Below are 27,094 nucleotides of genomic sequence, written 5' to 3'. Positions count from 1 at the left end.
AAGGCCAATAAGTCCCCTGGACCTGATGGGTTGCATCCTAGGATACTAAAGGTAGTAGCTACAGAGATGGTGGATGCACTAGTAGTAATCTTTCTAAGAATCCTTAAATTCTGGAAAGTCCCAGAGAATTGGAGAACAGCCAATGTAACACCCTCAATCAAAAACGGAGGGAGACAAAAAACAAACCAGTTAGCTTAACATCGGTCATTGGGAAAATGTTGGAGTCTATTATAAAGGATGTAATAGCAGAGCATTTATAAATACATAATCTAATCAAGCAGAGTCAATATGGCTTCATGAAGGGGAAATCATGTCTAACAAATTTATTAGAATTCTTTGAGGAGATAACAAGCAAGACAGATAAAGGAGAACCAGTAGATGTAATATATTTGGATTTCCAAAAGGCTTTCGATAAAGATGCCACACATAAGGTTACTTAAGATAAGAGCCCATGGTGTTGGGGGTAGTATATCAGCATGGGTAGACGATTGGCTAACTAATAGAAGTCAGAGTTGGGATAAGGGGGGCATTTTCAGGATGGCAACCTGTAACTAGTGGAGTGCCACAGGGATCATTGCTGGGGCCTCAATTATTTGCAATATATATTAATGACTTAGATGAGAGAAGTGAATGTACTATCGCCAAGTTTGCAGTTGACAAAAATAAGAGGGAAGGCAAGTGGTGAGGATGACACAAGGAGTCTACAGAGGTACAGACAGGTTAAGTGAATGGGCAAAAACTTGGCAGATGGAATATAATGTGGTAAAATGTGAGGTTATGCACTTTGGCAGGAAGAATAGAAGAGCTAAATATTATTTAAATGTGGAAAGACTGCAGAAGGCTGAAGCACAGAGGGATTTGGGAGTCCTTGTGCATGAATCCCAAAAAGCTAACGTACAAGTTCAACAGGTAATAGGGAAGGCAAATGGAATGTTGGCCTTTATTTCAACGAGAATGGAGTATAAAAATAGAGAAGTCTTGCTAAAACTATACAAGGCACTTGTTAGACCACATCTAGAATACTGTGAACAGTTTTGGTCCCCTATCTAAGGAAAGATATACTGGCATTGGAGGCAGTCCAGAGAAGGTTCACTAGGTTGATCCCAGGTATGAAGGGATTTTCTTATGAGGAAAGGCCCAGTAGATTGGGCCTGTGCTCACTGGAGTTTAGAAAAACGAGAGGCGACCTTATTGAAACATACAAGATTCTTAGGGGGCTCAACAGGGTAGATGCTGAGAGGTTGTTTCCCCTTGTGGGAGAGTCTAGGGCCAGAGGGCATAATCTCAGAGTAAGGGGCTGCCCATTTGAAACAGAGATGAGGAAGAATTTCTTCTCTCAGCGGGTAGTCAATCTGTGGAATTCTTTACCGCAGAGGGCTATAGAGGCTGGGTCATTAAGTACATTCAAGGCTGAGATAAACAGATTTTTAATCAGTAAGGGAATCAAGGGTTATGGGGGAAAGGCAGGAAAGTGGAGTTGAGGGTTACCAGATTAGTCATGATCTCATTGAATGGCAGAGCAAACTGGATGGGCCAAATGGCCTACTTCTGCTCCTATGTCTTATGGTTTTATACCATTGACCAGAAACTGAACTGGAATAGCCATATAAATACCATGGCTACAAGAGCAGGTCAGAGGCTGGGAATCCTGCAGCAAGTAACTCACCTTCTGTCTCCCCAAAGCCTGTCCACCATCTACTAGGCACAAGTCAGAAGTATGATGGAACATTCTCCACTTGCCTGGATGAATACAGCTCCAACAACACTGAAGAAGCTTGACACCATCCACAACAGAGCAGCTCACTTGACTGGCACCACATCCACAAACATTCACTCCCTCCACCACCGAACAGTGGCAGCAGTGTGTACCATCTACAAGATGCATTGCAGAAACTCACCAAGCCTTAGACAGCACCTTCCAAACCCATGACCACTACCATCTAGAAGGACAAGGGCAGAAGACACATGGTGTTGGATCCTGGTCCTTAGTTTAGTTGAGCTAATGGATCCGGGTTGCACACTTGTTTTGGGATGACCAAGACCATGACCACAGACGGAGGAAATCAGCAGACAGTCCTTATGTAGAACACATTCTGTTTATCTTCATAGGGACTCAGCAGTCACACTTGGGTACTTACAACTCAAACGCTGTCTCTACATTACAGATTATCTCCAGACTTCTACTGACTACGGAGGTAACCCGTGTTACTCTGCTGTTGGATAATAAGATCATGTGATCTTCCATTATACATTCTTCTTAAAGGTATATTACACATCAGATTATTACATCCTTCCCCCTTTATTCAAATACTTTTTGCAGTTACATTTTTCTCAAAATATCAAATTATTTGCACAGATGGTTAATTTACAAATTCAGTCTTTCTGGGGGTTTCATTATGCGTGTAGAATGTCTCAGCTCTACAGCTTCAGGTGCTTTGTTAGGATCCTCCTTTTTAGGTGCGATCCGAACATCAGGTTCTTCGGTGGACACTTGCAAATCTATTTCCTCAATTCTTGCAGGTACAGCTGGTCCTTCAGGCACATTTGTACTCAGTTGAATTCTTTCAACAGGAGATGTTGACGCAGTCATGAAAACTGGGGAATAATTTCCTGATAATTTGTTTCTCTCCTCCTTATATAATCTATATGTCCCGTATGACTCGGTCTTCCATTTTCACGTGGTAAGAAAGAGGTCCAGTCACTGCACTTAATTTACCCAATAACCATTTGGGTCCTTCTCCAAAATTTTTGACATATACCACCTCTCCTATGGTGAAATTTCTGCCATCACTCTGCCAGTCATGTCCAATTTTCTGACTTCCCTAACTTCTTTCCATCTTCCCCCCTTGGCATTAAGCTCAATCTCCTTCCGAGACGGCATTTCATCAATAATTCCGTCGTATGAGAGGTAGTCCTATAATGGAAAAGAAAACGTGCTAGCTTGGTCACTATGGAGTGTCCTGTTAATTTCTTCATGCCAGTTTTGAATGTTTGAACCACTCTCTCGGCCAGTACATTTGAAGAAGGGTGGTACGGTGACTTTTTTTTACAGGAGTGATACCGTTGAGGCTGATAAACCGTTAAAACTCAGCACTTCTGGTAGTCCGTTGATAGCGAAACCTTGACGTAGCTTGTCGATTGTCGTAGAAGATGGTGACTACACCTCATATGTCCATCCATTTTGAGTGAGTGTCAACACTCAGGAGAAACATTGTTCCCATAAAAGGTCCCACATAGTCAATGTGTAATCACACCCACGGCCTTCCTAGCCACTCCCAAGAGTGTAACGGGCTGTAGGAGGTAACTTTTGCACTTGCTGACACTGCATACTTTCTCACTAAGCTCTCTACATCTCCATCCACTCCAGGCCACCATGAGTATCTGCGTACGATGGCCTTCATTCAAGAAACACCTGGATGTGCACTTGTAGTTCAGTTAACAATGGGTTTCATCCTTTTGGAGGAACAATCACTTGAGCTCCCCACAATAAGACACCATCCCGGCTAGTTATCTCATATCTTCTGTGAAAGTATGGTTTCATTTTGTTAGATTCCTGTTCTTGTGACTAACCGTGAAGAACTTATTCTTGTACTTTGGATACGACTGGGTCTCAACTTGTCCAATTTCTAATCTGTCTAGCATATACCAGTGATAAATCTAAGAAGCTCAACAATAAAATGAGTTCAACGAACTGGAACATCCTCGTCGTTTTCTTTCAAAGGCAAACAATGAAGTGCATCAGCATTTGCAATCTAATTTCCAGGCCAATCCAATTTAATTTCTTTCAATCAGTTTTGTCCAAGGGGGCTTGGCCCCTCACCTGCTACCACCATCAAAGGTAATTTTACCGATTGACTTCCGTACTGTACAGTAACCCTGCTTATGCCTTTCATTTTGATGTCTTCTCCAGTGAAGTTTTTAATTTGGCATCGGTTTCTTCCAAATTCAATTTATATGCTCCATAATTCAGGTATTTGAAGGTATGCTCACCTATTACCATAGTGGATACACCTGTGTCCAGCTCCATTCTGATAAGCCTATCAATCAACTTTACTGTTACATAGATAAGTTCTGTTATTCCTACCTTTAAATTATACAACGAATAAATATCAGAAGCTGTTACTTAAGGCTCTTCTACTTTATAGATCTCACGGGGTCTTTTCTTTTGATTGTAAGTCTGCCCGATTCTATCCTTGCAATGTCTCATGGGGTGTCCGTTTTGATGACAGTAAAAACATTTGATTTCTAAAAATTTCCATTTATTACAAGGTTGTCTGCTTCCATCTCTGTTACCATTATTCCATGTTTTTGCTAAGTCATTTAGTTTTATTTGTCTGCAAGTGGTGGCTACTTCCCGCTTCTCAGATCTGTGCATTTTCGCACCCTTTTTGGCTGGGGCTCCCCGCCCAACATGGAGGATGGCACCATTTTGCGCTCTCTGTATGGCTTTCAAGTCTCTCACTGCGTCTTCCGTGGCCAGTGCTACTTCTAGCGTCTTCTAAAAATCCAAATTTGTTTCAGCCAGTAATCTCTTTTGAATCGCATCTTCATTTATACCGCACACCAAACGATCTCTAAGCATATCATTTATAGATGTACCAAATGCGCAATATTTTATTAACTGTTTCAGGCTTGCCACGTAACAAGCAACTGTCTCCCCTGGGGCTCTATTTCTTGAATTAAATTTGAACCGTTGTATAGTTACCGAGGGCTTGGGCTGGTAATGACTGTTCATAAGGTTCACCAAGTCATCAAAAATTTTTCAATCCGGGGCACTGGATGCCGTCAAATTTCAAATCAATCCATTGGTCTTACTCCCACACGTGGATAAGAGGATCGCTCGCCTCTTCTCCTCCCCCACAAAGTCATTAGCTTAGAAAAAGAATGCAAGATGCTCAACAGAATGAAACCAATCGTCCACAGGTGGGTCGAAAGAATCAACTCTTCCAAACCGTGGCATGCTTTGACGATTAGGACAGAAATTCAACTTACAATTATGGTGCGAGATATGGCCCGATTTCGGTTCACTTGATTTCCTTCCTTGCTTTTTCTCCTCATCCTTCCTTGCTTTTTCTCTCGTTGCCACTTTGTTGGATCCTGGACCTTAGTTTAGTTGGACTAATGGATCTGGGTTGCACCCTTGTTTCGGGATGACTGAGTTGGTACCATAGACAGAGTAGGTCAGCAGACAGTTCTTATGTAGAACACATTCTATTTATTTACATAGGGACTCAGCATTTACACTTGTGCGCTTACAACTCAAACCTTGTCTCCACATTACAGACTATATCGCTAGACTTCTACTGACTACTGAGGTAGCCCGCGCTACTCTGCTATTGGATAGTAAGATCATGTGATCTTCCATTATACATTCTTCTTAAAAGGTATATTACACATCAGATTACTACACATGGGAACACAGCCAGCTGCGAGTTGCCCTCCAAAGCCTCTCACTATCCTCACTTGGAACTATATCGCTGTTCCTTCACTCTCACTGGGTCAAAATCCTAGAATTCGCTCCCTAACAGCACTGTGGGTGTACCTACACCACATGGACTGCAGTGGTTCAAGGCAGCAGCTTACCACCACCTTCAAGGGCAATTAGGGATGGGTAATAAATATTGGCCTAGCCAGCGATGCCCACATCCCATCAATAAGTTAAAAAAACACCCATCCAATAAATGCCCTCCACCTCTATGTGCTTAACCTCAATTGATACAATTAACAACGTAGGCCTGGATTTTCATCTCAACATGGATAGGAGTTGGGAAAATTCACAGCTTGACCTGCTTTGGGAGAAAGAATCCGCAACAGTATTTTATTGGTGGGAAGGGGTGGGATGTGGGCTAGAGACACACCAGCCGACCAGAGATAGAGGTCAGAGGCAGCCTCAGGGACTGCTGGGTGCTGAGGCAGGCTGTTTAAAAGGCCCACCTTGGTGCTGTGGGGCTTTGTTGCAGTTAAAATAAAAACAGGTGGTCCTCCAACCCTCACTCTCCATATCCCTCACTGCCTTTATCCCAACTTGGTGAAAATCCAGGCCGTGTCAGAACTAGCAGCGCATTGAAAGTGTTTGTGAATACAGAACTGAGCTCTTCATGCCCTGCTCACTGTAGCTCCTCAGCTTTTTCTAGTTCCTTTCTCTCTCTACTTTAGTATTTCAGGGAAAACCAGTCAGTAGTTAACAGGATCTAAGGTAACATGTATTTATCCTCCTGCACATCGCTTTCCTCCAACTATAAAAGTGGGGCAGGGAGGAAGTAGGAAGCAGCTCACAAAGCTGCTGGGTGACTATCTTGCTGTGGATCTAATGTTTCCAGAACTTATTCCAAAAATTCAATAGCCAAGATTTTGGTCTAAAATAATTGTTAATTAACTGTACAGCCTCCTTAAAACGACATTTTTGGTTTTAAAAGGAGTTTTACCATTTATACATCTGATGACAATATTAAGATTTCTCAAAGTCCAGAAATTTGAGCATGCCCAAAAATGAGTGCACAATGAGTGCGGAAATCTAACTCATAAATGATGTTGGATCTCACTATCAAGCCAAAAAAGTATGGACACCGAGTGAGTGTCCCCTGGAAACTCACTAGAGAAGCAGACTCAAACAATTGGCCCCTGCAATGCAGGAAGTGTCCCTCAAGGAACTTTCAAAAAGGAATCAGGAAGATGGGGTGCTGGGGGAGGGGAGTGTGTTGGTGACTGGTTTAGGAGTGCAGTGTTTGGGGTTGCTAGCAAACAGGACGAGCATTTTCTCTCACCTGCTATCAAATCTACTTTCCCTGTATCTTTTGATGTTCCTCTTTTTCAAGCAACTATTCAAATTGCTTTTAAAAGGATTTATGAACTTCCTTCAACAATGTCTGTGAAGATAACTCCATATTCTAAGTCAGCCTCAGTGTGAATTAAGACAGTTAAGATTTTTTAATTCTTTGTGGTTATTTAAATCTGTATTCTCATGCCAATCTCATTGAGCAATGGAAACAATGCTTCTGCTTATCTGTTATAGCATTTCATAATCCTGAAAACCTCAAATAAGTCATCCATGACCTTTTCAGCTCCAGTGGAGAAAAGTTCCAAAACCTCAAGTCTCTCTTCATGACTGTAAATCCTCATCCTTGACAACAGTCTATTTAATCTACATTGCATCTTCTATTCATTTTTAAATTTTTTTTAAAAATTATATTCATTTCTATTCTTCTGACAGTTGCCTGTCCAGAACTGTACACAATATTCTAACTGCAGCCTTAAGTCTTCTACAGTTTTCTCCCTGCCTCTTACCTGCCAGTTCACCTGCCTCCTTCTTGGCTGGTGGTATCTAGCTTTGGTCCTTTGACAAAGTGCTGTTCACAAAGTGCTTTTTCTTTCTTGCATATGCCAATTGCTCACTCTTCATTCCCTCTTTTCAATTCAAATTTTTGCCACTGAAAACCCATGTGTTCCTGATTGATTAAGAAAGAGAAATTCAAGTGAGAGACAACATCTGAAGAAATTTCACTGAACCACGAATGTATTTCATGGAGGGATGCTGAAATAAAGGCCACAAGCTTGGCCAATCATAAATCAAATCTTAATGGCCATGGACATTGATGATTTCTAGAAAACACAACTTGTCATAGGCTACATCAGGAAAATGCTGGTATTGGCTGAGGAACAAAGAAAAGCTAAGCAAAATTATTCCATTTAATACTTCAAAAAAAAAAGTATTTATGCTCCTGGAGCCAACTACCCAAACTTGGGACAGATCTGTAAACTGATGTAATCCAACTGATTGCGCTTCATAAGAGAGCCTGAACAGTAAATACAACAGGCAACTCAATCATTATAGCCATCATAGCTATCATGGTATTTAACTACCCATATCAACATTTACTGGAAAAATGACTAGATTGCAGAAACCCTGGCTATGTTTCGACGAGGGCTGTAGCCATACCTACCCAATATGCACCTAGTTCCAAATCTCCTGTGACTGCCATTCAAGTGAAATGCAAAAGCAACAGAGGAGTTTAGCGTGGTATAGATTTTTCAAGTTAGCAGTCAGTCATAAGGGCAGTCAACTCCAGCCTTAAAACACACGCGATAAAGAAGGTTGGCCACCAGAAAAGACAATCAGTGTAACAGAAATCAAATAACACAAGAGTTTGTGCAGTGAACCTCAGAATGCACCATCCTATGCACGAGTCTTCAAAATAACTCAACATTGCACCCATTGGTAAGATTGGGAGGGAAAACATTTAAAATAAAGCAGTGACTTGAAATACACAAGAAATAATTTGCTGTGACATTAAACCTTTGGTCATTGCATCCACCATAAATTGGGACCTATTCAAATTTCCATTCCAAATGGCTCCACTGATTCTGCCTTCCCCTAGCTCTGGAGCAATGGATAAACTGCAGCAATTTCACCACTTTCCCGTCGTTGACTAGCTTTCTCAGCACAAGCTAGTCAGTCAACAAAACTAGAACCCCATGTACATCTCAACACACAAGATGCGGTCACCAATTCATCAGGCACATGGAAAACATTTCAGAGCGTTGAAAAAAAAAGTAATTTTTTAATGAAAAAGTAACGTTTAAATAAACTCAAATAGATACTAAAATCTAAAGTAAATGTAATAAGTTTGGATCTTCATTTTGGGAAGTAGCACAAAACGGGTACGTTAAAATTAGATTGGCCACCTATTACATGCCTTGCCAGCTACTCAATTCCACATTGATTGCAACAGAGCTGAATACTGGGGCGGAGGGAAATACGAGAAACAAATATATAACAGATGGCTGATACAATACTTACTTTTGCCACCCAACACCAATTTCTACCCCACAGAAATTTTATGAGCAGGACATACAGGCCAAATAACATCAATCCTCTTTCACAAACTAATATAAAATACCAGCCTCTCTCCTCACTATATCCCTCAATCCATTCGCTCTCGGGAAACACTTCCAATTGTCTCTTGTACCCATCTGTACTGTCTGCTTTAATGAACTTGATTGGTAAGTTGTTTCATAACTTTATTGCTTTATACTCTTTCGAGTTATCAACAGTCACAGATTGCAACTCTTTGAGTACAATCACAGTTCTTGGTTTTCCGGGAGTGGGACATGAACCCACAACCCTCTGATTCAAAGGCGAGGGTGCTATGAACTGAGCCACAAGTTCTGCCTTAATCCTAATCTTTAACCTCTGTACCCTGGAATTTGAATCCTTCACCATAACAATGTTGTCAACCTTTAATTGGATCACCTTAAATAACTTTCCAAAGAAAACAAATCCAATCTCCTAATTTAAAATTCCTGCTTCCCTTTTCTACTGCTGCTGCTCCTGTGATCTCCCAAGGGTAATAAAGGTGTGATTTCTGGATTCTTTAAATTTAATTTATTAAATCAGGTTCATTTACTAAATAGCATTGAAAAATCTAATCTGATTTTAGTTTTCAAAATCAAAACTTGCATTTTTACATTTTGTTTTTCTTGGTCTGTCTGCAGCCTTTGACGAGTTTGATCACATCCTCCTCCTCTGCTTAATTTCCATTGTCTAGCTGAGTGAGACTGTCCTCACCTGGTTCCATTCTTATCTATCCAAGTGTATGCAGAGAACCATCCACAATAGCTGTGTTTCCTACCCTCATACCACTAACTCTGGGCATCTGCAAGGATCTATCCTTGGCCCCCGCTTATTTCTCATCTACATGTTGTCCCTCAGACACAGCATCCAAACACGTCAGGTTTCACATGTATGCTGAACAACACAGCTTTACCTCATCACCACTTCTTCTAATCCCTCCGCTCTAATTTATCACACTGGTTGACATTCAAAACTGGATGGAGCAAAAGTTTCCTCCAACTAAACAGCAAATGACATGCAGCTGACTAACTGAGTGAGGACTTGGAGTTTGGTGAGAGGGGCGTTTTAAGTGTTAATCTTGTTCTTAAATTTTGCTCTTAAAATTTAATCTAATCTGTAATTAGCAGTAACTGGAAAGTACTGTGTAAGCAGTCTCAGTTCTTTCTTGCAGTTTTGACAGGGTAAACTCACTCTCAGCTGTAGGAGCTGAGCAGCTAATTAGCTAACTGGTTGAATCTGGTTACTGTGGCCCCAGTTCAGTTTACTATAAATTCATGGCTCTTTAGTGCAGCCAACTAACCGAGTGAAGACTTGAAGTTTGGTTAGAGGGGAGTTGTTAGTTTCCTCTTTCTCAACCCATGGAAATTGGTTCTTGCTCTACTACAGGGCAGGGAGCTAGCTGTTTAGTGAGTATCTGCTAAGTGGGTAAATTCTATTCTATCCCTAAGGTTTAAAATAGTATGCAATTTGGTGGTAAAGTTAATAAAATATATAAGAAAGCAACATTAAATAAGTGATTAATACAATTAAGTAATTATTTAAAACACATTAAGGATGGCAGAACAGGTGATATGTCAAGGCTGCAGCATGTGGGAGCTCCTGGATAACATTGTGATTCAGGGCAAACGTGTCTGCAGTAAGTGTTTGCAGCTTGAAGAACTTCAGCTCAGGACTATTGAGCTGGAGACCGAGCTGCAGACTCTGCAACACATCAGGGAGGGGGAAAGTTACCTGGATGCTTTATACCAGGAGGCAGTCACACCACTTAGGATAGGGTCTTCTGATTTGGTCAGTGGCCAGAGACAGGAGGGTGTGACTGCGAGTGAGGCAGTAAGGGGGCCCAGAAGGCAGGACTGTGAGCCTCTGCAATTGTCCAACAGGTTTGAGGTTCCCTCAGATTGTTTGGATGCGAGTGGGGGCTGCAGGGTGGATGAGCAAACTGTCCATGACACCGTAGTACAGGAAGCCATCCAAGTTGGAGGAAAGCAAAAAAGAATGTAGTGGTAGTAAGGGACAGTATGGTCCTATGGAATTGACAATGTTCCCTGTAGCAAAGAGAGAGAATCCAGACAGCTTTGATGCCTGTCTGGTGCCAAGGTTCTGGAAATCTGCTCAGGGCTGGAGAGGAACTTGCAGTGAGAAAGGGAGGATCCAGTGGTCGTGGTCCATGCAGGTACCAATGACACAGACAGGATGAGAAAGTAGGCTCTGCATAGTCAGTATGATGAGCTAGGCACCAAATTAAGAAGCAGAACCTCAAAGGTAATAATTTCTGGATTATTATCTGAGCCACATGCAAATTGGCATTGGACAAATAAGGTTAGAGAAATGAATGCATATCTCAAAGTCTGGTGTAGGAGAAGTGGGTTCCCATTTGTGGGGCACTGACACCAATATTGGGGGAAAATGGGATCTGTACCGTTAGGACCGTCTACACCTGAACCGTGCTTGGGTTGGTGTTGTACCGAGCTGCCTAACTAGGGAAGTAGAGAGAGTTTTAAACTGAATAGTGGGGGGCAAGGAATCAAATTTGGGAAGATGTGGCAAACCAAAGAGTAGAGACAAGGCAAAAGAGAAAGGTATTAATATGGGAAATGATAAACAGATTGTGACAAGAAGGGACAGAGTACAAATCTAAGTCATTCAGCAGATAAGGCTAGACATTACAAAAATAATAGAATGACAAAACTAAAGGCTCTGTATCTAAACGCACATAGCATTTGAAAAATAACAGATGAACTGATATTCCGATTTGCACTAAGTAAGTATGATCTGATAGCCATTACAGAGACATGGTTACAAGATGACAGATTGGGACCTGAATATTGAAGGGTATGTGACATTTATGAAGGACAGGGAGTAAGGAAAAGGTGGAGAGGTGGCTCTGCTAATTAATGATGGTATTAGCACATTAGAAGGGGGATGACCAAAGTTCAAGAAAGCAGGATGTAGAAGCGGTTTGGGCTGAGACGAGGAATGATAAAGGCAAGAAGTCACTTGTGGGAGTGGTGTACAGGCCCCCTAATTGTAACTACACAGTAGGACAGAGTATAAAAGAGATAATGGGAGCTTGCCAGAAAGGTACAGCAATAATCATGGGGGATTTTAATCTATATAGACTGGAAAAAGCAGATAGGCAAAGTGCAGATAGCAGAGATAAGGAGTTTATAGAATGTTTTTGGAATAGTTTCTTAGAGGCACATTCTGGAGCCAAACGGAGCAGGCTATACTAGGCCTGGTATTGAGCAATGAGATAGGATTAATTGATAACCTCCTAGTGATGGCACTCCTAGGTAGCAGCAATCATATGATTGAATTTTACATTCATTTTTGAGGGAGAAATGTGGGTCCAAGACTAGTACTTTAAACTTAAATAAGGGCAATTATGAGGGTATGAAAGCAGAGCTAGCCAAAGTGAACTGGCAAATGAGGTTTAGGGGATATGTCAATAGAAGTTCAGTGGCAGACGTTTAAAGGGATATTTCAGAATATATACATTCCAATGAGAAAGAAAAGTTCCAAGGGAGGGCCCACCATCCGTGGTTATCTAAAAAATGCTAAAGACAGTAGCAAACTTAAAGAAAAAGCATATAATTATGCAAAGGTGGGTGGTAGAGAAGGTTGCAGAGAATATAAAGAACAGCAAAGAATGACAAAAAGATTAATGAGGGAAAAATTAGAGTATGAGAGAAAGCTAGCTAGTAATATAAAGACAGATAGCAAGAGTTTCTATAGAAGTTTAAGTAAAAGAGCTAAAGTGAGCGTTGGTCCTATAGTGTGTGACTGGGGAATTGATAATGGAAAATAGGGAGATGGTGGGCAAATTTAACAGGTATTTTTGCAATTGGGCAGAGTCAACATGGCTTTGTAAAAGGGAAATCATGTTTAACCAATTTATTGGAGTTCTTTGAAGGAGTCACATGTGCTGTGGATAAAGGGGAACCAGTGGATGTACTGTACTTAGATTTCCAGAAGGCATTTGATAAAGTGTCACATCAAAGGTTATTGCAAAAAAAAAAGCTCATGGTATAGGGGGTAACATATTGGCATGGATAGAAGATTTGCTAAATAATAGGAAAGAGTTGGCATAAATGGGTTTTTTTCTGGTTGGCAGGATGTGACAAGTGGTGTGTCATAAGGATTAGTGCTGGGGCCTCAACTCTTTACAATTTATATAAATGACTTGGATGAAAGGATCAAAGGAATGGTTGCTAAATTTGCTGACCACAAAGATAATTAGGAAAGTAAGTTGTGAAGAGGACGTAAGGAGGCTACAAAGTAACAGGTTAAGTGAATGGGCAAGGACTGGCAAATGGAATATGTGGGCAAATGTGAAATTGTCCATTTTGGCAGGAAGAATAAAAAAAGCATATTATCTAAATGGTGAGAGATTGCAGAGCTCATGAGATTCAGAGGCATTTGGGTGTCCTAGTGCATGAATTACAAGGTTAGTATGCAGGTACAACAAGTAATTAGGAAAGCTAATAGAATGTTATAATTTGAGGGGAACTGATTACAAAAGTAGGGAGGTTATGCTTCAGTTATACAGGGCATTAGTGAGACCACATCTGGAGTATTGTGCACAGTACTGGTCTCTTTTTTTAAAGAAAGATGTAAATGCATTAGAAGCAGTTCAGGGAAGGTTTGCTAGACCAATATGAGGAATGGGTGGGTGGTCTTCTAAGGAAAGGCTGGACAGGTTAGGCTCGTATCCACTGGAGTTTAGAAAAGTCAGAGGCGACTTAATTGAAACCTTTAAGATCCTGAGGGGTCTTGATGGTAGATGTAAAGAGGATGTTTCCTCTTGTGGGAGAATCTAGAACTAGGGGGTCACTGTCTGAAAATAAGGGGTAGCTCAATTTAAGTCAGGTGAGGAGAAATTTTGAGGGTTGAGTGTCTTTAAAACTCTGCTCCCACCGCCTTTTGAGGAAGAGTGTCTTTGAATATTTTTAAGGCAGAGCTAGAAAGATCCTTGATTAACAAGCAGTGAAAGGTTATTCGGGGTAGGCAGGAACGTGGGGTTGAGGTTACATGATCTTATTGAAAGACGGAGCAGGCTCAAGGGGCTGAGTGGCCTACTACTTCTCCTAATTCGTATGTTTGTAAATACAGAGAAGACTAAAACCATCATCTTCCCCCAAAGCCACGATGGAGTTCCTTTGTCCTCACTTTCCACACCACCAGCTTCCATGTTCATTGAATCATCCTCTGCTATTTCCACCACCTCCAGCATGATGACATCACATTCCTCCCAATATTCCAAAGGGGCAGTTCCCTCTGTGATACTCTGATCCACTCCTCAGTCACACCCACCGGCACCTTTCCATGCAAGCGGAGGAGATACAACATCTACCCTTTTATCTCCTCCCTCTCACCATCCAAGATCCAAAACACTCCTTCCAAGTGAAACAAAGATTTACTACTTTCAATTTAGTAAACTATATTCACTGGTCATGATGTGGTCTCCTTGACACTGGGGACACCAAACTCAGACTGGGTGACTGCATCGCAGGACACCCCATTTAGTCCGTAAGCATGACCCTGAGCTTCCTGTCGCTTGTCACTTCAATTCTCCACCTTACTCCTACTCGGACCTTCTGCAGTGTTCCAGTGAATCTCAACGCAAGTTTGAGAAAGGGCACTTTACAGCCCTCCTGTACTCAATATTGGGATCAACAATTTTAGATCATAATCTCTACCCCATTTTGATTTGCTAGTTTGTTTTTCTACCCCCCACCCATGTTTCTTTAATTCCATATCCTTTCCCAAACTAAGTCTCACTCCTCAAACACTCCTATCTTTGCTAATCTTTATTGTTTCCTAGTCTCTTAACACCTTCAATTTAAAATTATCATTCTTGTATTTAAAACCATTCCTGGCCTCCCTACCTCTAATCTCCCTTAATACTGCAATTGTCTACACAAAGTCTCTGGTACTCTGATTTTGCCCTTTTGTGCATCCATCTTCCCTTTGCCCCACCATTGACAGTCATGCCTTCAGTTGCCAAGGGTCCATGGTCTGGCCTAAGTCTCTGTTTCTCCACCTCCCTCTCCTCCTTTAAGACAGTCATTAAAATTCAGCTCTTTGGTTAAGCTTCCTGATGTCATCTTTTTCTGATTAATGTCTCTGTCCTCAAGATATTTTTCTACTTTGAACTTGCTATGTTATTGGTTACTGGATTTTGCTTGCTCACTTTCTATCCTCTTCTCCAGAATTCTCCCAATTACTCCTAACTTGGATTGCCTCACCAAGTGCTTGTTATTTATATATAAACCTCAACAGTGAATGTCAGCAGTTAACTAGAGTTTACAACCAATCTGTGTATTCTGTTCTCACTTGATATCAACATCTAGGTACTTCCAGCAAGAGCTCATGCGGTCAAAGCTCGGTCACATGATTTTCCCAAGGACATATAACTATGTTAGCTTAGGTCAGTTAATTCTGCATAGAATGGAGCAAGAGAATATCCCAACCTGGATGCAAAGCTACCTGTTAGATAAACTTGCTGAGCTTTTGGAGAAGGCCACTTGTGAGATATTCAGGGGATTAAAATGACATGGGTACTTATTGAGCGTAATGTAATATTAATAACTAAGCAACATGATATGCTTCTGCCAATATCATTTTACAGCTCAGTTTTAGAACACCATTTTAACCGTGGTTATAAATAATAAAGTACCTTTCCTCTTCAACAATAGAAGTAAAGGACATGCAGTCAATCTTTTTCCTAAACCGCATCTTGTCAAGTCTTGAGATCTCACAGTTAACACAGCTTCATTACGTACTTCTATAACACTATACACTAATTGAAACAGATGGACTTTAGCTCCTAAAGTGGGAGATTAAAATGCAGGTGGCACTGGTTCAAACCTTTTGTTTGGCCTGTATCAGCCAAAAATTCCTCCCTATAATTTGATTGCAGGCAAAAGATCACACTTACATAAATTTACCTCATGTAACACAAAAGCCTGATAGACACTAAAATTGATTTATTACTCTTCAATAAAATAGTTACATATTAATAAAAGCTGCAAAAATGAAGATTGAAATTGCTGAACTCTTTGCAGTAAATTTCAGCAACGCATCCAAGAGAAGGAGAAAATTTGTCATTGCCTAAATTCTCATTTAGAAACATAGGAGCAGGGGTAGACCATTCGGCCCATCGAGCTTTCTCCGCCATTCAATTAGATCATGGCTGATCATCTACCTCAATGCTACTTTCCCACGCTCTCTCCATATCCGTCAATGTCATTAGTATCCAGGAATCTACTGATTTATTTGTGTCTTGAACACGCTCAACGATTGACCTTCCACAGCCCTCTGGGGTAGAGAATTCCAAAGATTCGCCACCCGATGGAAGAAATTCCTCCTCATCGGTCCCAAATGGCCTGCCCCTTATTCTGAGACTGTGTCCCCTGGTTCTAGGCTCACCACAGAAAAGTTACGTTGCAGAAAGAGGCCATTCAGCCCATTGTGTCTGCTCCAGTCAAAAAGAGAAAAAAGAAATTAGCTACTCGTTTTAATCGCACTTTCCAAGCACCTGGTCTGTAGCCTTGCAGGTTACAGCACTTCAGATGCAGATGAGCCAGGGGAAACATCCTATCCACATCAACCCTGTCGCGCCCTGTAAGAATTTTGTAAGTTTCAATGAGGTCACGTCCCATTCTTCGAAATTTGAGAATACTGGCACACAGTTTCCTCAATCTCTCCCCTTAAGACAATCCCACCATCTGTCTGGATTAGTCTGGTGAACCTCCATTGCACTCCCTTTGATAAGGAGACCAGAACTGTACACCATATTCCAGGTGTGGTCTCACCAAGGCTCTTTACAATTGTAGCAAGACATCTTTACTCCTGTACTCAAATCCCCTCGTGATGAAGGCCAACACATATTTGCATTCCTAATTGCTTGCTGCAGCTGCATGCTAGCTTTCAGTGACTTATGAACAAGAACACCCAGATCCCTTTGGACACCAACACTTCCCAACATCTCACCATTTAAGAAATACTCTGCCTTTGTTTTTTCTACCAAACTGGATGACTTCACACTTATTCACATTATATTCCATCTGCCATGTTCTTGTCCATTTACCTAGCCTGTCCTACTCCCCTTGAAGCCTTCTTGCATCCTTCTCACAATTTACACTCCCACCTAGTTTTGGATCATCAGCAAATTTGGAAATATTGTATTTGATCCCCACTTCTAAATCATTTAAATAGATCGGGAACAGCTGTGGCCCAAGCATTGATCCTTGCAGTACCTCAATAGTAACAGCCTGCCATCCTGAGAATCACCCATTTATTCCTACTGTTTTCTGTCTGTTAACCAATTCTCAAACCATACCAGTATATTACCCCCAATCCTATGTGCTCTAATTTAGTTAACAAACCTCCTATGTGGGATCTTATCAAAAGCCTTCTGAAAATCCAAATACACCATATCCACTGGTTCTCCTTTATCTATGCTACAGGTAACATCCTTAAAAAAACTCCAACAGGTTTGTCAAAAATTATTTCCCTTTCATAAACCCATGTTGGCTCTGCCCAATCATACTATTTTCGAAATGTCTAGTTATCACATCCTTTATAATAAATTCTAGCATTTTCCCTACTACTGACATCAAACTAACAGGTTTGTAGTTCAGTTTTCTCTCTTGCTCCCTTCTTAAGTAGTGAGGTACATTTGCTGCTTTCCAGTCTAAAGAACCTTTCCAGAATCTATAGAATTTCGAAAGATAACCACTAATGCATCCACTATCCCTACAGCCACCTTCTTCAACACACTCTGGGATGTAGCTCATCAGGTCTAGGAGATTTTTCAACTGTCAATCCAATTTTTTTTTTTGAGTACTACCTCTTTATTAATACTAATTTACTTCAGTTCCTTATTTTCACAAGCTCCTTAGTTTCCCAGTATTTCTGGGAGATTTTCTGTATCTTCCTCTGTGAAGACAGTAATTTTTTAGTTCCTCCAGCATTTCCCTATTCTCCATAATAAATTCTCATGTCTCCACCTGTAATGGACCAACATTTGTCCTTGCTAATCTTTTCCTTTTCACATACCTAAAGCTTTTACAGTTCGCCTTTGTTACTTGCCAGCTTGCATTCATATTCTCTTTTCCCTTTATCTATCAGTTTCTTGGTCTTCCTTTGCTGTATTCTAAATTGCTCCCAATCCTCAGGCTTACCACTTTTTCTGACAGCCTTATAAGCCACTTCCTTTCATTTATGCAATCTATAATTTTCATTAGCCATGGTTGAGTCATCTTTCCTGTTGGGTTGGGTGTCTTAGGGCAATGTATATTTGTTGTAGACCATATGATACTTCTTTAAAATACTGGCCACTGCCTGTATACTGTCAAATCTTTTAGCGTATTTCCCCAATTCACCATAGCCAAATTGCCCCTCATATCTCCATAGTTTCTTTTGTTCAGATTTAAGACCCTAGTTTCAGAATGAACTACCACTTTCTATCATATTATGGTCACTATTTCCTAAAGGCTTCTTTACAGCAAGGCTATTAATTAGCCCTTTCTCATTACTGTCATGAAATCATTGATCTGTGTGCATGTCTGGGTGCGAGATTGAAACCCTGTGAGGTGGGCCATTGCTAAAACCGTCCGAACTGGAGTGATATTTGGAGAGAATTCCAAGAAGAGGTCTTCAAAGGTGAAGCTGGGAATCCCTCATGAGAAAGAGCTTCAGCGTGATTGTTTGTCTTGGTGTTTACTGACCTCTGGGTGGGTTCTTGAGAAATCAATGGATTCTGTCTTGGTTGCACCTGTCATTTATTCTAGCGTGGTGTGTTTGACCACAGTTTCTGTTGATTCACATGTACCTCATACTTACCCTGAATGCTGGAGTATAAGATACATATAAATTGTTTTATCGTTCTGAACTTTATTATATAAGTTTGCTTTTGTTCGTTCAAAATCCATGAAATCTTACGGCTTTATTAAAAAAGCAGGTAACTTGAATCTCAACCTTCATCTACCTTAAAGCAAAAGTTTATTGGTCTCTAACCAGATCTCCCCCCACGTCTCGGGGTCTGGCCAATGATCGTAACAAATTGTTGCGTGAACGCTGGTTCTCTACACTGATCAGTTTTTCATCAGCAATAAGCTTCTCGTGTTTGGCCACAGTGATTTTTAGGAGTTGGTCAAGATCAGCATGATCAAGCACCTGCTGCAATACAGTCGTCACCATGTTACTGTCCTCACTAGCAAAGTCATTAGGTAACAAAAAAATCTATCCCTTCAATAGGTAAACTCGGAACAATTCCCACTGTAAAACTTCCGTTTATTAAGTTACTTTGTAAATTGACCTTACACAAGGGAACAGGTTCAGAAATTCCATGAATATTTCCTATTAATATCTTTCTCTTCATCAAACCATCTGGAACACATTGATAGTGGCTGACGATACAATGACTGATCTGCCCCAATATCTCAAAATATTAATTGGTTTACTTATTTGGTTGGATTAGTAAGGGAACACTTCTCCTTTGGAGATAAAACATTTAGAACCTCCAGTAGCCTGACCCTCTTCCTTGACTGCTACTTAAAATATTTTCTTGACTATCCTGAGCTATATCCCCCTTTCTAGCGTGCTCAACACAGTAGGAATGGGGATATGGCTCAGTATAGTCAAGAGAATTCTTCTTCGACTACTGCTAGAGTGAGTCGATCAGTTTAAGGAGTCAGGAGTGGGGGAAGAAGCTTCATGCAGCCAAAATGCTGCTGTTAGCTTAGAGGAGCTGAGAAGAGGGCTCAGGGGGTGCCCAATAATCGAACAGAAGCAGCCCAGGAGATCAAAGAAAGCAGCCAATGGCTAGGGACTCCTTACTGCAGGTGTTTGGAACAGTGGTGTTCTGCTTGACATGGCCATAGATCTGAAAGTGTGCTTGTGAGCTAGAATTTGAGTGTGCTTAGGAATCTAGGGAGAAGGAATCTCAGAAGGCAAGATTGAAACCCTGTGAGGTGGGCCATTGTTTAATGCCGCCTGAGTGGGAGCGACTTTCGGAGAGAATTCCAAGGAGATCTTCGAAGGTGAAGCTGGGAATCCTTCGAGGTTGCTCGATTTGGTGTTTACTGACATTTGGATTGGTTCTTGAGAAATCCAAAGACTCTGTCTTGATTGTTTGTTTAATTATGTTTGAAGTATGTTTAAGACGCTAGTTGCAGAATGAACTGTATCACTTTCAAACTTAATGTAAAATTCTATCGTAATATGGTCACTATTTCCTAAAGGCTCCTTTACAGCAAGGTTATTGATTAGTCCTTTCTCATTACATCGTACCAAATACAAAGTAGCCTGATCCCTAGTTGGTTCTTCAACATACTGCTCAGAAACCCATCCTGTACACACTCCAGAAATTCATTCCTCCACAGCATTATTGCTAATTATTTTACCCAGTCTATATGTTGTCATGAAACTAACATATAATTTTCATAATATTTTTCTGGTTTATTGTAAAGTAGGTTTATGGGGGTAAGTATAGTTGAGTCTGTGTGTGATTTAATTATATTTGGAGTCGAGTAGACTGCATGTTTAAAATCAAAAGAAGCTAGGTGCTTAACATGCTAATGAGTAAACATGGATGCCAGCTTAGATGTGAAAGGAATTTGCATTTTAGATAACTGAAGGGAGATTTGGATTTCAAAGTGATCTTAGTCTGTTTACAACTAGGCAGATCAGCAAGGCTAAGGGATGTGTTTATTTTTCCCCGAAGGTTACTGATAATAATGACAATGAAAGTTTTTATATTATGAGGAAGATATGGTTTCAAAGACATATGGAACAAAAAAATTTACATATTAAAGAGAAAAATATAAAGGAGAATGAAAGGTTGCGTCAGAGCCATGTAAGATCTACCAGGAGTGCATGAAATAGCCTTAATGAAGCCTCTAGCATGTGCACACAAGTCTGCTGTCTAACTAAATGGAAATTGGGGAAGAGCCATTTGGAATTCCACTATCTAGGGTAGTGTGTCAACTTGCTGAGTTTGTTTTACATCCAAAATCTATTTTTGGACTGTTGCCTTAAAGGCAGTGTAGCTGGGTGTCAGGTTAATTAGGAATTTTAGGAGTTATTATAGTAGTAATTGTAGTCTTTATGTGCTCGAAATCTTTTGTTAATAAATATATTCATTTATAAAATCTCTAAAGGTCTCGGTGGACTTATTACTTCTGAATTCAGTGCATGCATCCCATAATAAATATGAATTGCAAGACCATTGTGATAGCGCAACCAAGTTTCCCTCATGGATTTGGTCTGCCTGGCACACATCGTCTGCTACATCATAATGTAAATTGAAATAGCCCATTATTACTGTATTTCCCATGTTACATGCAGCTCTAATTTCCTGACTTATACTGTGTTCACATATATACCGTAACGGTACCACTATGGCCGATAAACAACTCCCAATGTGTGCTGCCCCTTGCTGTTCCGTAGCTCCAAGCAAACCGATTCTACATCTTGGTCCTTCAATCTAAGATCCTCTCTCTCTAATGTACTGATTTTGTCCCTATTAACAGCACTACCCCACCTCCTTTTCCTTTTTGCCTATCCTTCCTTACTAAATGACAAATATCCTTGAATATTCAATTCCCTTGAATAATCAATTCCCAGTCACCCTGTAACCACACCTCCATAATGGCAATTAAATCATACCCATTTACTTCTATTTATGCCTTAATTGGTGTATTTATTCAAAAGTATCCTGTACAACTCTCTGCCCAGACATATACTTACAGAATATTGCTATCTGCATGCAATGTTTTTGAGAAAAAAAAACTCATCTGTGGCAGACAAAATATTTTAACCTTTCTAAAACTGTCCCTCTGATCTTCATAAGCTATAATGCTGCAGGCTGACATCACTAAAACCAAATATACTGTGTAAATGCAGATGTATACCAAGCATTTCAATCAATTAAAACATTGAAAACATTCTTGTACAGATAGGATACTACCTTTTTATATAGATTTTGTGAATAATTAACAATGTCATAGCCCAACCAGTCAGAACAAACTTGCAAAGAAATTGTATGATGCCAGAAGCATAATCCTGGGGTAATTCCATCTGCTGGAGAGGGGGCAAGTGGAATTTGGTATCCATATCTAGATTAGCCATGTCTCTGGTCCATTTAGAAATTTCCAAGAACTTGTGAGTTAGGTGAGGGTGGAGGGGTGGGGGGGGCAGTTGGAGGGGAAGAAAATATAATGTCTGAGAGAGTTCTCATAAAAGGCTATCAAGAGCAGACATTGGTTCCATTTAGGGCTGAAGGCCCCAACATAGGAGGATTAACTGCAATTAATTCCCAGACAGAAATTATGATTACAGAATTGTTTTTGTGCCCCAAGATTTTTCTTTTTAACTCTTTCATTTTGACCTGTTCCAAACCATTAAGCTGGCAGGCTGCCGCTCTGAAATTCTGACTTATTGCACTGCCATAGGCATAGGCACCTGACCATATTATTTAAATGATCTAGCCATCAGAATTTGGACAAAAGGAAAACACACAGATACTGGAAATCTGAAATAAAAACAGAAAATGTTTTGAAAATACTCAGATCAGGCAACATCTGTAGAGAGAAACAGAGTTAATGTTTCAGGTCAATGACCCTTCATCAGATTCTGGCAGGTAGATGGGTCCGTGGTTTAATGTCTCCTCCAAAAGATGGCACCTCTGACAATGCAGCACCCCCTCAGTACTGCACTGAAGTTCCTCATTTGTCTCCTTGGGTGGATGCTAAAGATCCCATGGCCCTATTTCAAAGAAGAGCAGGGGAGTTAACTTTGAAGCAGTCCCTGAATTGATCTGATTTTGATTCTACCTTCTATCTGGTACCCCCATTCATTTCTTGTTAAGCTTGAGAAACCAAGTTTTTCCAGTCTTTTAACCAAATTTTTCGATGGTAGGGAATCAGCCTCCGATGTCTTAATGTCTTCTATTTACCTTAATGTCTATAACTGAACACGGTATGCATGACATGGTCTGGCCAGAGCACAATAAAGTTTCATAATATCCTCTGACTTGCAGTCTGATGTGGTTATATAATTCAGTGTTCTACACGATTTGTTGATTGTAACTACATGCAGTGCTGTGGCAAAGCCCTAGGCCTTTTTCAACATTTTCCTTTGCTAATTCAACTCCATTGTTGGAATATACATAATGCCCATTTTTAAAAATCTTTCCTTGTGAAGTGCTTCACATTTATCCATATTTAATCTCATAGGTCAGCCTATTTTCATATTTTGCCTAGGTGGATCCTTGGCTGCCTCTTCAGATCTATCTGCCCTCCCAGTTTAGCATACTGCAAATTTGGCCAGTTTTCACTGGGTTTGAATCCAGGTTGCTCGTATAAATTAGATATAAGGGTGTCAGCATTAATCTGCGCAACACATAATGTTTCCTTGCTCTTCAATACCATTCCCCAAACTAGCAGTTACTGCTTACATATGAACAATGACAAACAGGTAAAGAACCTCTCTGGCCCATCTAGCCTGTCACATACCATTGTGGTACTGTAAGTATCACAATATATACACTCCACCCACTCAAAAACATGTGTTGCCCAGAGAGAGGCAAAAAAACAAGATAAAAACACATGTCAGTTTGTGGCAGGGAAGAAATTTGATGTAACTAGACAACCCTGCAACCCTGAAGATCACTTTGGCCCTGAGTTTCTTGTGGTACCTACTTTTTCTAAGTGGTGATATCCTCAGCCAGAAACAGGTCCAGCGCTCACCTGAAGCAATTTAGTGGATCAGCATTCACCATAACATTCCAGAGATCCGCTATCCACTATTCTCTGGGGAAAAAAACCCTCCTGACATCTAACCTAGATGTGGCCTTAAAATTGTGAAGAGTGGTCCTTCCTAATCTATTTAATTGGAATAAACTGCCAACTGGAACACAATCTATTCCCTTCATTATCTTATAAACCTCAATAAGGTCAATATTAAAAGTGGAATTTCATTGGTAACTAAAATGCATTATCATGGGAATTAGTCTCGTGACCCTTCTCAGCACCCTTTTCAAAGTCTCAGTATCACCCACCATGTGAGGAGACACAATATTCCAAGCAAGGCCTTGCCAAGATCTTATAACCAATTTTCCTACGAATGTACCCAACACCCTATTTGCTCAAGCTACTGCTTTGTGACCTTGCTCAAGGAGCATTAGAGATGTATATACAAATGCCTAAATCTTTCTTTATCCACCTTTATTAATGCTCTTCCCTGAAGGGTGTATGCATGTTGAGAATTACCCTGCCAACTTTTCTAAATTAAACATTACACATTAGCCTAATCTCCCAACATAAAGATTCACCTGAAGCCATTGCTCATTTTCTACGATGCGAACACTCAATACAGCTGTTAACATAACATGCAAATCATGTCCCCAACACTTACATCTTAGTAAAAAGTGAAGAACAATGGTCCCAACACCAGTCTCTGTGGGACACCACTGGTAATCAGTCTCCAAATCTATTTATAACTACATTTTGCCTACATCCTTCCAGCTAGCTTCTCGGCCTTTTGGCTAAGATCAAGTGTTGCAGGGGCGACACCATGGTCCTGCCAAGGCAAGGTCGGGATGGAAGGGCGATAACCAATCGCAATCCAAATCCATACCGTGGGTTACCTATCACCGTCCGAGTCACGGTGAACCACAGCGAAGGAGGATCACCTATGGATCGGGGCTTCTTCACCAGGAGGATCCTGTTGAAGGCGTGCGGCTTCCAAGCTACGGAGATCTTCACCCTGCATGACTCCCGCAAAGGCGGTTATTTTGACGTGACGTTCAAGCGGGTGGCAGACTGCGTCCGGCTCCTGAGGGTGTTCGAGGAGAAGAGAGACCTGCCGGAGATGAAGATCCTGACGGCGGAGCCGCACTTTTCTCTGCCGTTGCAACGGGAACGTGAGGTGATGGTGCATGTGTACAACCCCTTCGTCCCTGTCGCCGACGTGGTCACCTTCCTCACCAGGTACTTCGATAAGGTGGGGAGCGGCACCGAGATTCGAGACGACTTGGGGATCTGGACAGGCAAACGCCTGTTTAAGGTCACGCTAAAGACCGATGGTAAGGGAGCCATTTTCCACCCTCCCTCCAGTTTCGCTATCGGGGGAAACCGGGGCTACCTGGTCTACGCTGGGCAACCCAAGCATTGTCGCTCATGCGGCAAGGCTGGTCATGTGGCGGCCAACTGCAGCGCCTCCCTCTGCAAGATCTGCAAACAGGAAGGGCACCAGACAAAAGACTGCAAACAGGCCAAGTGCTGCAACCTGTGTGGCGAGGCAAGTCACCTCTACAGGACCTGCCCCAAACGCTGCCGTACTTACGCACAGGCAGCCAAAGCCGACCAGGGGGAAGCAGAAGAAATGTTTCGTGTCACTCCAACCACCAAGGCCCCCAGGGAGCTCAACGGGACAAAGGAGGACACAGAGAGAGACAAGGTGGAGAAAGAGATTGAGGCAACAGAGAGCCAATCAACAGCACTACCCCCTGAACCTCCCAGTCCTCAGGACAGCGAATCAATGGAGGAGGAGGCAGCAGTGGAAAAGCAGCAGGGGGAGTGGCGGACGGTGAAGAAGAAGAAAAGTAAGAGGGAGCGAAGAAGAAGCAAAGGCGTTTCCCAGAGAAGCGGCAAGAGGCGTCTCCCATCCGACACGGATGACAAGGGCAGCAGCTCTTCGGATGATGAAGTGCCAGAGCGGCACCGACAGAAGAGGCGGCAAAGCTCCAGGGCGTTGGAGGACGAGACACCCGAGCTCCAGAAAATTGGAGACAACAAGGAGACCAGCGCACCCCAACTTTGCCTGCAACCTGAGGAGGCCAGTGCACCACAGCCCCTGGAATCTGGGAGCAGTGAGGCAATCATCGCACCCCAGCTCCAGGAAGCCGGGAACAGCAACACCCCAGAGGGGGTGAGTTTTGGAGAAGCTTCTCCAGCAAAGGTCATCTCAAAACCCGCTCTCTACGTGAACCTCCAGATGCCACTGGAGCAGAACACGGCCAAGGAGATCTACCTCAGCCCATCCAAAGTGAAGGAATTTGAGCTCACTACGGGTATGAAGGAGCAGACTAAAGGTCTGGGACTCTCAGAGACAGTGGGTTTGGTAGGAGAATAAATGCTTTAAAATGGGTTTAAAGATTGTATCCATAAATGTGCGTAGCATTAAATCTACTACGCGATGTGTTGCGACCTTGGACTACCTAGCCAAGGTCAAAGCTGACCTGTTGTTTCTGCAGGAGTGTGCGATACCGCACCTCAGCTCCTACAGGCAATGGTCACGATGGTGGTCCCACGGGCCATCGATCTGGTCGGGCGGAAACGACTCTCGTTCCTCCGGCCTGGGTATTCTGCTGCGGGGAGGCAACTTCACCGTCTCCGAGGTCAAGGAGGTGGTGGGCGGGCGACTCCTCGTAGCAGATGTAATGTACAAGAACGCTCCACTCCGGTTAATTAACGTGTATGGCCCGGCACAAGGGGCTGAGCGGCTGGAGGTTTTTCAGCAGCTCCCACTGCTGCTGGCGACCTCCAGGCCGGTCATTCTGGGCGGGGACTTCAACTGCATCATCGATGCGGCTGGACGATCCGGCAGGGCCGGAAGCAGATTGGACGCTACGTCCAGATCCCTGATGGAAACAGTTAAGGATGCCAAGCTGCACGACGTCTTCAGCAACCCTGCAGACGGAGCGCAGCGTAGATACACCTGGTCGCGGCCAGACGGGTCCATTCGTTCCAGGATAGACTTCCTGTTTGTGTCCCGTGCATTCACAGTCAGATCCACCGAGGTCAAGCCGGTGTTCTTCTCTGACCACTGCCTCCTACTGGCGGACTGCCACTTGGAGAAGGACCTGAGGGTGGGCAGGGGGGCATGGAAGCTAAATGTGCAACTGCTGACCCCAGAGAACATTGAGGAGCTCAAGAGGGATTACAAAGGTTGGAGAACCGTGAAACCCCTCTTTGAGTCCCTGACACACTGGTGGGAAGTGATCAAGGGAAGCATCAAGAGGTTTTTCATCCTCAAAGGCACCCAGAAAGCTAGAAAGGAACAGAGGGAAATGTCCCGACTCCAGAAAAAGATGCAGAATCTGCTCCGGCTGCAGTCGATGGGGGTCGTGTCAAGGAGGAGCTCCAAGAGGTGAAGGGCCAGCAAGCCTCGCACTTTGCCTCGGAGGCCTCCAAGATCATCTTCCGTTCCAGGGTCCGCTCCGTGGAGCAGGAT

At 42.1% G+C, this 27,094-nt stretch overlaps 1 protein-coding gene across 2 annotated transcripts in view; it reads right to left on the bottom strand.

Annotated features, from left to right (window-relative positions):
• LOC144693733 (sodium/hydrogen exchanger 9B2-like) overlaps window positions 1-27,094 on the bottom strand; it is a 141,372-nt gene that overhangs the window by 106,726 nt on the left and 7,552 nt on the right. Inside the window, exon 2 of one of the 2 annotated variants that reach the window (XM_078563725.1) lies at window positions 7,285-7,445. The gene's annotated coding sequence lies outside the window, so the exon portion shown is untranslated. Of the gene's footprint in view, window positions 1-7,284; window positions 7,446-27,094 lie in introns of those variants that run through there. The other variant, XM_078563814.1, reaches the window with a different exon arrangement.

Source organism: Cetorhinus maximus, chromosome 1 (genome assembly GCF_964194155.1).
Source record: "Cetorhinus maximus chromosome 1, sCetMax3.hap1.1, whole genome shotgun sequence".
NCBI lineage: Eukaryota > Metazoa > Chordata > Chondrichthyes > Lamniformes > Cetorhinidae > Cetorhinus > Cetorhinus maximus.
This window is presented reverse-complemented; position numbering and strand designations above follow the sequence as displayed.